At 46.6% G+C, this 9,143-nt stretch overlaps 25 non-coding genes across 25 annotated transcripts; all 25 read left to right on the top strand.

The window, feature by feature from the left end:
* The first annotated feature begins 27 nt into the window (after window positions 1-27).
* LOC133435990 (5S ribosomal RNA) lies at window positions 28-146 on the top strand. The gene has a single exon (XR_009779800.1). It is a non-coding gene; the product is annotated as a 5S ribosomal RNA (ribosomal RNA).
* A 199-nt stretch (window positions 147-345) lies between these two features.
* On the top strand, window positions 346-464 carry LOC133435866 (5S ribosomal RNA). The gene has a single exon (XR_009779681.1). It is a non-coding gene; the product is annotated as a 5S ribosomal RNA (ribosomal RNA).
* A 199-nt stretch (window positions 465-663) lies between these two features.
* LOC133436064 (5S ribosomal RNA) lies at window positions 664-782 on the top strand. Its single transcript, XR_009779872.1, has one exon. It is a non-coding gene; the product is annotated as a 5S ribosomal RNA (ribosomal RNA).
* A 199-nt stretch (window positions 783-981) lies between these two features.
* Window positions 982-1,100, top strand: LOC133436143 (5S ribosomal RNA). The gene has a single exon (XR_009779946.1). It is a non-coding gene; the product is annotated as a 5S ribosomal RNA (ribosomal RNA).
* Window positions 1,101-1,299: 199 nt separating this feature from the next.
* LOC133436155 (5S ribosomal RNA) lies at window positions 1,300-1,418 on the top strand. Its single transcript, XR_009779957.1, has one exon. It is a non-coding gene; the product is annotated as a 5S ribosomal RNA (ribosomal RNA).
* Window positions 1,419-1,617: 199 nt separating this feature from the next.
* LOC133435985 (5S ribosomal RNA) lies at window positions 1,618-1,736 on the top strand. The gene has a single exon (XR_009779795.1). It is a non-coding gene; the product is annotated as a 5S ribosomal RNA (ribosomal RNA).
* Window positions 1,737-1,935: 199 nt separating this feature from the next.
* Window positions 1,936-2,054, top strand: LOC133436095 (5S ribosomal RNA). The gene has a single exon (XR_009779901.1). It is a non-coding gene; the product is annotated as a 5S ribosomal RNA (ribosomal RNA).
* A 223-nt stretch (window positions 2,055-2,277) lies between these two features.
* On the top strand, window positions 2,278-2,396 carry LOC133435887 (5S ribosomal RNA). The gene has a single exon (XR_009779701.1). It is a non-coding gene; the product is annotated as a 5S ribosomal RNA (ribosomal RNA).
* A 216-nt stretch (window positions 2,397-2,612) lies between these two features.
* On the top strand, window positions 2,613-2,731 carry LOC133435886 (5S ribosomal RNA). The gene has a single exon (XR_009779700.1). It is a non-coding gene; the product is annotated as a 5S ribosomal RNA (ribosomal RNA).
* Window positions 2,732-2,930: 199 nt separating this feature from the next.
* Window positions 2,931-3,049, top strand: LOC133435874 (5S ribosomal RNA). Its single transcript, XR_009779689.1, has one exon. It is a non-coding gene; the product is annotated as a 5S ribosomal RNA (ribosomal RNA).
* A 199-nt stretch (window positions 3,050-3,248) lies between these two features.
* LOC133436061 (5S ribosomal RNA) lies at window positions 3,249-3,367 on the top strand. Its single transcript, XR_009779869.1, has one exon. It is a non-coding gene; the product is annotated as a 5S ribosomal RNA (ribosomal RNA).
* Window positions 3,368-3,590: 223 nt separating this feature from the next.
* On the top strand, window positions 3,591-3,709 carry LOC133436029 (5S ribosomal RNA). Its single transcript, XR_009779838.1, has one exon. It is a non-coding gene; the product is annotated as a 5S ribosomal RNA (ribosomal RNA).
* A 199-nt stretch (window positions 3,710-3,908) lies between these two features.
* On the top strand, window positions 3,909-4,027 carry LOC133436017 (5S ribosomal RNA). Its single transcript, XR_009779826.1, has one exon. It is a non-coding gene; the product is annotated as a 5S ribosomal RNA (ribosomal RNA).
* Window positions 4,028-4,226: 199 nt separating this feature from the next.
* LOC133435989 (5S ribosomal RNA) lies at window positions 4,227-4,345 on the top strand. The gene has a single exon (XR_009779799.1). It is a non-coding gene; the product is annotated as a 5S ribosomal RNA (ribosomal RNA).
* A 223-nt stretch (window positions 4,346-4,568) lies between these two features.
* On the top strand, window positions 4,569-4,687 carry LOC133436006 (5S ribosomal RNA). The gene has a single exon (XR_009779815.1). It is a non-coding gene; the product is annotated as a 5S ribosomal RNA (ribosomal RNA).
* Window positions 4,688-4,903: 216 nt separating this feature from the next.
* On the top strand, window positions 4,904-5,022 carry LOC133435873 (5S ribosomal RNA). The gene has a single exon (XR_009779688.1). It is a non-coding gene; the product is annotated as a 5S ribosomal RNA (ribosomal RNA).
* A 199-nt stretch (window positions 5,023-5,221) lies between these two features.
* Window positions 5,222-5,340, top strand: LOC133436001 (5S ribosomal RNA). Its single transcript, XR_009779810.1, has one exon. It is a non-coding gene; the product is annotated as a 5S ribosomal RNA (ribosomal RNA).
* A 199-nt stretch (window positions 5,341-5,539) lies between these two features.
* LOC133435988 (5S ribosomal RNA) lies at window positions 5,540-5,658 on the top strand. The gene has a single exon (XR_009779798.1). It is a non-coding gene; the product is annotated as a 5S ribosomal RNA (ribosomal RNA).
* A 199-nt stretch (window positions 5,659-5,857) lies between these two features.
* Window positions 5,858-5,976, top strand: LOC133435865 (5S ribosomal RNA). Its single transcript, XR_009779680.1, has one exon. It is a non-coding gene; the product is annotated as a 5S ribosomal RNA (ribosomal RNA).
* A 199-nt stretch (window positions 5,977-6,175) lies between these two features.
* LOC133436062 (5S ribosomal RNA) lies at window positions 6,176-6,294 on the top strand. The gene has a single exon (XR_009779870.1). It is a non-coding gene; the product is annotated as a 5S ribosomal RNA (ribosomal RNA).
* A 199-nt stretch (window positions 6,295-6,493) lies between these two features.
* Window positions 6,494-6,612, top strand: LOC133436142 (5S ribosomal RNA). The gene has a single exon (XR_009779945.1). It is a non-coding gene; the product is annotated as a 5S ribosomal RNA (ribosomal RNA).
* Window positions 6,613-6,811: 199 nt separating this feature from the next.
* On the top strand, window positions 6,812-6,930 carry LOC133436154 (5S ribosomal RNA). The gene has a single exon (XR_009779956.1). It is a non-coding gene; the product is annotated as a 5S ribosomal RNA (ribosomal RNA).
* A 199-nt stretch (window positions 6,931-7,129) lies between these two features.
* On the top strand, window positions 7,130-7,248 carry LOC133435917 (5S ribosomal RNA). The gene has a single exon (XR_009779730.1). It is a non-coding gene; the product is annotated as a 5S ribosomal RNA (ribosomal RNA).
* Window positions 7,249-7,465: 217 nt separating this feature from the next.
* LOC133436162 (5S ribosomal RNA) lies at window positions 7,466-7,584 on the top strand. Its single transcript, XR_009779964.1, has one exon. It is a non-coding gene; the product is annotated as a 5S ribosomal RNA (ribosomal RNA).
* A 217-nt stretch (window positions 7,585-7,801) lies between these two features.
* On the top strand, window positions 7,802-7,920 carry LOC133435883 (5S ribosomal RNA). Its single transcript, XR_009779697.1, has one exon. It is a non-coding gene; the product is annotated as a 5S ribosomal RNA (ribosomal RNA).
* The last annotated feature ends 1,223 nt before the right edge of the window (window positions 7,921-9,143 follow it).

The following is a 9,143-nucleotide window of genomic DNA, read 5'->3' as shown; positions in this document are numbered from 1 at the left end:
TAAGAGGTATTTCAAGCTGCAGCTTCTGCTTACGGCCATACCAGCCTGGATGCGCCCGATCTCGTCTGATCTCGGAAGCTAAGCAGGGTCGGGCCTTGTTAGTACTTGGATGGGAGACCGCCTGGGAATACCAGGTGCTGTAAGCTTTTTCAACCAGCAGAGAGCGCTCACGCTTAATCTACCCACACATATTTCAACGTGGTAACAGCGACAGCTCACGTCCTAAAGTGTTTTGCACATGGTTAAGGCACTTTAACTCCAACAAATAAAACCAACAAATCAATGACTTATATTCTATGACTTATCTTCAACTCCATATAAGAGGTATTTCAAGCTGCAGCTTCTGCTTACGGCCATACCAGCCTGGAGGCGCCCGATCTCGTCTGATCTCGGAAGCTAAGCAGGGTCGGGCCTGGTTAGTACTTGGATGGGAGACCGCCTGGGAATACCAGGTGCTGTAAGCTTTTTCAACCAGCAGAGAGCGCTCTCGCTTAATCTACCCACACATATTTCAACGTGGTAACAGCGACAGCTCATGTCCTAAAGTGTTTTGCACATGGTTAAGGCACTTTAACTCCAACAAATAAAACCAACAAATCAATGACTTATATTCTATGACTTATCTTCAACTCCATATAAGAGGTATTTCAAGCTGCAGCTTCTGCTTACGGCCATACCAGCCTGGATGCGCCCGATCTCATCTGATCTCGGAAGCTAAGCAGGGTCGGGCCTTGTTAGTACTTGGATGGGAGACCGCCTTGGAATACCAGGTGCTGTAAGCTTTTTCAACCAGCAGAGAGCGCTCACGCTTAATCTACCCACACATATTTCAACGTGGTAACAGCGACAGCTCACGTCCTAAAGTGTTTTGCACATGGTTAAGGCACTTTAACTCCAACAAATAAAACCAACAAATCAATGACTTATATTCTATGACTTATCTTCAACTCCATATAAGAGGTATTTCAAGCAGCAGCTTCTGCTTACGGCCATACCAGCCTGGATGCGCCCAATCTAGTCTGATCTCGGAAGCTAAGCAGGGTCGGGCCTGGTTAGTACTTGGATGGGAGACCGCCTGGGAATACCAGGTGCTGTAAGCTTTTTCAACCAGCAGAGAGCGCTCTCGCTTAATCTACCCACACATATTTCAACGTGGTAAGAGCGACAGCTCACGTCCTAAAGTGTTTTGCACATGGTTAAGGCACTTTAACTCCAACAAATAAAACCAACAAATCAATGACTTATATTCTATGACTTATCTTCAACTCCATATCAGAGGTATTTCAAGCTGCAACTTCTGCTTACGGCCATACCAGCCTGGATGCGCCCGATCTCGTCTGATCTCGGAAGCTAAGCAGGGTCGGGCCTGGTTAGTACTTGGATGGGAGACCGCCTGGGACTACCAGATGCTGTAAGCTTTTTCAACCAGCAGAGAACGGTCTCGCTTAATCTAGCCACACATATTTCAACGTGGTAACAGCGACAGCTCACGTCCTAAAGTGTTTTGCACATGGTTAAGGCACTTTAACTCCAACAAATAAAACCGACAAATCAATGACTTATATTCTATGACTTATCTTCAACTCCATATAAGAGGTATTTCAAGCTGCAGCTTCTGCTTACGGCCATACCAGCCTGGATGCGCCCGATCTCGTCTGATCTCGGAAGCTAAGCAGGGTCGGGCCTGGTTAGTACTTGGATGGTAGACCGCCTAGGAATACCAGGTGCTGTAAGCTTTTTCAACCAGCAGAGAGCGCTCTCGCTTAATCTGCCCACACATATTTCAATGTGGTAACAGCGACAGCTCACGTCCTAAAGTGTTTTGCACATGGTTAAGGCACTTTAACTCCAACAAATAAAACCAACAAATCAATGACTTATATTCTATGACTTATCTTCAACTCCATATAAGAGGTATTTCAAGCTGCAGCTTTTGCTTACGGCCATACCAGCCTGGATGCGCCTGATCTCGTCTGATCTCGGAAGCTAAGCAGGGTCGGGCCTTGTTAGTACTTGGATGGGAGACCGCCTGGGAATACCAGGTGCTGTAAGCTTTTTCAACCAGCAGAGAGCGCTCTCGCTTAATCTACCCACACATATTTCAACGTGGTAACAGCGACAACTCACGTCCTAAAGTGTTTTGCACATGGTTAAGGCACTTTAACTCCAACAAATAAGTGCTTCTAAATTATTATCACCAACAAATCAATGACTTATATTATATGACTTATCTTCAACTCCATATAAGAGGTATTTCAAGCTGCAGCTTCAGCTTCAGCTTACGGCCATACCAGCCTGGATGTGCCCGATCTCGTCTGATCTCGGAAGCTAAGCAGGGTCGGGCCTGGTTAGTACTTGGATGGGAGACCGCCTGGGAATACCAGGTGCTGTAAGCTTTTTCAACCAGCAGAGAGCGCTCTCGCTTAATCTACCCACACATATTTCAACGTGGTAACAGCGACAGCTCACGTCCTAAAGTGTTTTGCACATGGTTAAGGCACTTTAACTCCAACAAATAAGCGCTTCTAAATTATTATCACCAACAAATCAATGACTTGTATTATATACTTATCTTCAACTCCATATAAGAAGTATTTCAAGCTGCAGCTTCAGCTTACGGCCATACCAGCCTGGATGTGCCCGATCTCGTCTGATCTCGGAAGCTAAGCAGGGTCGGGCCTGGTTAGTACTTGGATGGGAGACCGCCTGGGAATACCAGGTGCTGTAAGCTTTTTCAACCAGCAGAGAGCGCTCTCGCTTAATCTACCCACACATATTTCAACGTGGTAAGAGCGACAGCTCACGTCCTAAAGTGTTTTGCACATGGTTAAGGCACTTTAACTCCAACAAATAAAACCAACAAATCAATGACTTATATTCTATGACTTATCTTCAACTCCATATCAGAGGTATTTCAAGCTGCAGCTTCTGCTTACGGCCATACCAGCCTGGATGCGCCCGATCTCGTCTGATCTCGGAAGCTAAGCAGGGTCGGGCCTGGTTAGTACTTGGATGGGAGACCGCCTGGGAATACCAGGTGCTGTAGGCTTTTTCAACCAGCAGAGAACGGTCTCGCTTAATCTAGCCACACATATTTCAACGTGGTAACAGCGACAGCTCACGTCCTAAAGTGTTTTGCACATGGTTAAGGCACTTTAACTCCAACAAATAAAACCGACAAATCAATGACTTATATTCTATGACTTATCTTCAACTCCATGTAAGAGGTATTTCAAGCTGCAGCTTCTGCTTAAGGCCATACCAGCTTGGATGCGCCCGATCTCGTCTGATCTCGGAAGCTAAGCAGGGTCGGGCCTGGTTAGTACTTGGATGGGAGACCGCCTGGGAATACCAGGTGCTGTAAGCTTTTTCAACCAGCAGAGAGCGCTCTCGCTTAATCTACCCACACAAATTTCAACGTGGTAACAGCGACAGCTCATGTCCTAAAGTGTTTTGCACATGGTTAAGGCACTTTAACTCCAACAAATAAGCGCTTCTAAATTATTATCACCAACAAATCAATGACTTATATTATATGACTTATCTTCAACTCCATATAAGAGGTATTTCAAGCTGCAGCTTCAGCTTCAGCTTACGGCCATACCAGCCTGGATGCGCCCGATCTCGTCTGATCTCGGAAGCTAAGCAGGGTCGGGCCTGGTTAGTACTTGGATGGGAGACCGCCTGGGAATACCAGGTGCTGTAAGCTTTTTCAACCAGCAGAGAGCGCTCTCGCTTAATCTACCCACACATATTTCAACGTGGTAAGAGCGACAGCTCACGTCCTAAAGTGTTTTGCACATGGTTAAGGCACTTTAACTCCAACAAATAAAACCAACAAATCAATGACTTATATTCTATGACTTATCTTCAACTCCATATCAGAGGTATTTCAAGCTGCAGCTTCTGCTTACGGCCATACCAGCCTGGATGCGCCCGATCTCGTCTGATCTCGGAAGCTAAGCAGGGTCGGGCCTGGTTAGTACTTGGATGGGAGACCGCCTGGGAATACCAGGTGCTGTAAGCTTTTTCAACCAGCAGAGAACGGTCTCGCTTAATCTAGCCACACATATTTCAACGTGGTAACAGCGACAGTTCACGTCCTAAAGTGTTTTGCACATGGTTAAGGCACTTTAACTCCAACAAATAAAACCAACAAATCAATGACTTATATTCTATGACTTATCTTCAACTCCATATAAGAGGTATTTCAAGCTGCAGCTTCTGCTTACGGCCATACCAGCCTGGATGCGCCCGATCTCGTCTGATCTCGGAAGCTAAGCAGGGTCGGGCCTTGTTAGTACTTGGATGGGAGACCGCCTGGGAATACCAGGTGCTGTAAGCTTTTTCAACCAGCAGAGAGAGCTCTCGCTTAATCTACCCACACATATTTCAACGTGGTAACAGCGACAGCTCACGTCCTAAAGTGTTTTGCACATGGTTAAGGCACTTTAACTCCAACAAATAAGTGCTTCTAAATTATTATCACCAACAAATCAATGACTTATATTATATGACTTATCTTCAACTCCATATAAGAGGTATTTCAAGCTGCAGCTTCAGCTTCAGCTTACGGCCATACCAGCCTGGATGCGCCCGATCTCGTCTGATCTCGGAAGCTAAGCAGGGTCGGGCCTGGTTAGTACTTGGATGGGAGACCGCCTGGGAATACCAGGTGCTGTAAGCTTTTTCAACCAGCAGAGAGCGCTCTCGCTTAATCTACCCACACATATTTCAACGTGGTAACAGCGACAGCTCACGTCCTAAAGTGTTTTGCACATGGTTAAGGCACTTTAACTCCAACAAATAAGCGCTTCTAAATTATTATCACCAACAAATCAATGACTTGTATTATATACTTATCTTCAACTCCATATAAGAAGTATTTCAAGCTGCAGCTTCTGCTTACGGCCATACCAGCCTGGATGCGCCCGATCTCGTCTGATCTCGGAAGCTAAGCAGGGTCGGGCCTGGTTAGTACTTGGATGGGAGACCGCCTGGGAATACCAGGTGCTGTAGGCTTTTTCAACCAGCAGAGAACGGTCTCGCTTAATCTAGCCACACATATTTCAACGTGGTAACAGCGACAGCTCACGTCCTAAAGTGTTTTGCACATGGTTAAGGCACTTTAACTACAACAAATAAAACCGACAAATCAATGACTTATATTCTATGACTTATCTTCAACTCCATATAAGAGGTATTTCAAGCTGCAGCTTCAGCTTACGGCCATACCAGCCTGGATGTCCCCGATCTCGTCTGATCTCGGAAGCTAAGCAGGGTCGGGCCTGGTTAGTACTTGGATGGGAGACCGCCTAGGAATACCAGGTGCTGTAAGCTTTTTCAACCAGCAGAGAACGGTCTCGCTTAATCTAGCCACACATATTTCAACGTGGTAACAGCGACAGCTCACGTCCTAAAGTGTTTTGCACATGGTTAAGGCACTTTAACTCCAACAAATAAAACCAACAAATCAATGACTTATATTCTATGACTTATCTTCAACTCCATATAAGAGGTATTTCAAGCTGCAGCTTCTGCTTACGGCCATACCAGCCTGGATGCGCCCGATCTCGTCTGATCTCGGAAGCTAAGCAGGGTCGGGCCTTGTTAGTACTTGGATGGGAGACCGCCTGGGAATACCAGGTGCTGTAAGCTTTTTCAACCAGCAGAGAGCGCTCACGCTTAATCTACCCACACATATTTCAACGTGGTAACAGCGACAGCTCACGTCCTAAAGTGTTTTGCACATGGTTAAGGCACTTTAACTCCAACAAATAAAACCAACAAATCAATGACTTATATTCTATGACTTATCTTCAACTCCATATAAGAGGTATTTCAAGCTGCAGCTTCTGCTTACGGCCATACCAGCCTGGAGGCGCCCGATCTCGTCTGATCTCGGAAGCTAAGCAGGGTCGGGCCTGGTTAGTACTTGGATGGGAGACCGCCTGGGAATACCAGGTGCTGTAAGCTTTTTCATCCAGCAGAGAGCGCTCTCGCTTAATCTACCCACACATATTTCAACGTGGTAACAGCGACAGCTCATGTCCTAAAGTGTTTTGCACATGGTTAAGGCACTTTAACTCCAACAAATAAAACCAACAAATCAATGACTTATATTCTATGACTTATCTTCAACTCCATATAAGAGGTATTTCAAGCTGCAGCTTCTGCTTACGGCCATACCAGCCTGGATGCGCCCGATCTCATCTGATCTCGGAAGCTAAGCAGGGTCGGGCCTTGTTAGTACTTGGATGGGAGACCGCCTTGGAATACCAGGTGCTGTAAGCTTTTTCAACCAGCAGAGAGCGCTCACGCTTAATCTACCCACACATATTTCAACGTGGTAACAGCGACAGCTCACGTCCTAAAGTGTTTTGCACATGGTTAAGGCACTTTAACTCCAACAAATAAAACCAACAAATCAATGACTTATATTCTATGACTTATCTTCAACTCCATATAAGAGGTATTTCAAGCAGCAGCTTCTGCTTACGGCCATACCAGCCTGGATGCGCCCAATCTAGTCTGATCTCGGAAGCTAAGCAGGGTCGGGCCTGGTTAGTACTTGGATGGGAGACCGCCTGGGAATACCAGGTGCTGTAAGCTTTTTCAACCAGCAGAGAGCGCTCTCGCTTAATCTACCCACACATATTTCAACGTGGTAAGAGCGACAGCTCACGTCCTAAAGTGTTTTGCACATGGTTAAGGCACTTTAACTCCAACAAATAAAACCAACAAATCAATGACTTATATTCTATGACTTATCTTCAACTCCATATCAGAGGTATTTCAAGCTGCAACTTCTGCTTACGGCCATACCAGCCTGGATGCGCCCGATCTCGTCTGATCTCGGAAGCTAAGCAGGGTCGGGCCTGGTTAGTACTTGGATGGGAGACCGCCTGGGACTACCAGATGCTGTAAGCTTTTTCAACCAGCAGAGAACGGTCTCGCTTAATCTAGCCACACATATTTCAACGTGGTAACAGCGACAGCTCACGTCCTAAAGTGTTTTGCACATGGTTAAGGCACTTTAACTCCAACAAATAAAACCGACAAATCAATGACTTATATTCTATGACTTATCTTCAACTCCATATAAGAGGTATTTCAAGCTGCAGCTTCTGCTTACGGCCATACCAGCCTGGATGCGCCCGATCTCGTCTGATCTTGGAAGCTAAGCAGGGTCGGGCCTGGTTAGTACTTGGATGGGAGACCGCCTGGGAATACCAGGTGCTGTAAGCTTTTTCAACCAGCAGAGAGCGCTCTCGCTTAATCTACCCACACAAATTTCAACGTGGTAACAGCAACAGCTCATGTCCTAAAGTGTTTTGCACATGGTTAAGGCACTTTAACTCCAACAAATAAGCGCTTCTAAATTATTATCACCAACAAATCAATGACTTATATTATATGACGTATCTTCAACTCCATATAAGAGGTATTTCAAGCAGCAGCTTCAGCTTACGGCCATACCAGCCTGGATGCGCCCGATCTCGTCTGATCTCGGAAGCTAAGCAGCGTCGGGCCTGGTTAGGACTTGGATGGGAGACCGCCTGGGAATACCAGGTGCTGTAAGCTTTTTCAACCAGCAGAGAGCGCTCTCGCTTAATCTACCCACACATATTTCAACGTGGTAACAGCGACAGCTCACGTCCTAAAGTGTTTTGCACATGGTTAAGGCACTTTAACTCCAACAAATAAGCGCTTCTAAATTATTATCACCAACAAATCAATGACTTATATTATATGACTTATCTTCAACTCCATATAAGAGGTATTTCAAGCTGCAGCTTCAGCTTACGGCCATACCAGCCTGGATGCGCCCGATCTCATCTGATCTCGGAAGCTAAGCAGGGTCGGGCCTGGTTAGTACTTGGATGGGAGACCGCCTGGGAATACCAGGTGCTGTTAGCTTTTTCAACCAGCAGAGAGCGCTCTCGCTTAATCTACCCACACATATTTCAACGTGGTAACAGCGACAGCTCACGTCCTAAAGTGTTTTGCACGTGGTTAAGGCACTTTAACTCCAACAAATAAAACCAACAAATCAATGACTTATATTCTATGACTTATCTTCAACTTCATATAAGAGGTATTTCAAGCAGGAGCTTCTGCTTACGGCCATACCACCCTGGAGGCGCTCTGCCTTCCTGTTTGTGCAGGAAGTGTGACGTGGCAGGCTGTTTGAGCAGGACACCAGGGAGCACGTGGTGGAGGAAGGAGAAGGAAAGATCAGGCCACAAACCTCCTGAAAAGAGAGTGGAGGAACCACCCCCCCCCCCCCCCCCCCCAGCAGCTTTGCTGTTTGGGGGGAGTTTGTAACGGACGGACGACATGGCTTTGAACAATGGCAAACGGAATGCAGACAATGAGAAGGTCGACCGAACCTATGAGAAGGATCTGACTATTGAGGTGGAAATAGAGGGGGAGGACAAACTTTCGACAATGGATTTGCTGAGGATAACAAAAGAGAAATGCGGAATAGTAATTGGGTGCAGGTTCAAGACCTTCAAGAAGTACGAACTGACTATGAAAGATGCGGCTGGGTTAGAAAGATTAATGGAGGGTTTGAAAGTCGGAAACAACACGATCACCGCCAGAGAAATTAACAACATCGAGATGGTGGTATCATTCATGTCGTTGCCAGTTTACATCACGGACGGAGAAATTCTGGACAAACTGGCACTTTGGGGTGTGTCTGCCGTCTCCCCTATAAAGAGGAGGGTGTGGCCTGGGACTGACATCGCGGAAGGCACTCGCTTTGTCAGAGTGAGATTCCCGCAGGGAGTATCATCGCTGCCTTACTCCACAAAGTTCGAAATATTACAGGGCATGGATCACTTTAGAGTGATCCATGACAAACAAGTCAAAGTGTGTAGACTGTGCATCCAACCGGGACACATTATGAGGGAGTGTCCGGACTTCCACTGCTATAAATGCCTGAAACAAGGACACTTTGCGAGGGAGTGCACGGAGGAGTTCCATGCAGAAGTTGATGAGGAGGAGGAGGTGGAAGAGGAGATGAGGGAAGCACCGGCAGGGGAGAGAGAGGAGCGGGAGGAGACCCCGTCATCGGCCGAGAGCGAGGAGAAGAGGGAGACGCTGATGGCAGAGGGGGAGGAGAAGGAGGACGGACG

This window comes from Cololabis saira, unplaced genomic scaffold, assembly GCF_033807715.1.
Source record: "Cololabis saira isolate AMF1-May2022 unplaced genomic scaffold, fColSai1.1 scf057, whole genome shotgun sequence".
In the NCBI taxonomy this organism is placed as follows: Eukaryota; Metazoa; Chordata; class Actinopteri; order Beloniformes; family Belonidae; genus Cololabis; species Cololabis saira.
This window is presented reverse-complemented; position numbering and strand designations above follow the sequence as displayed.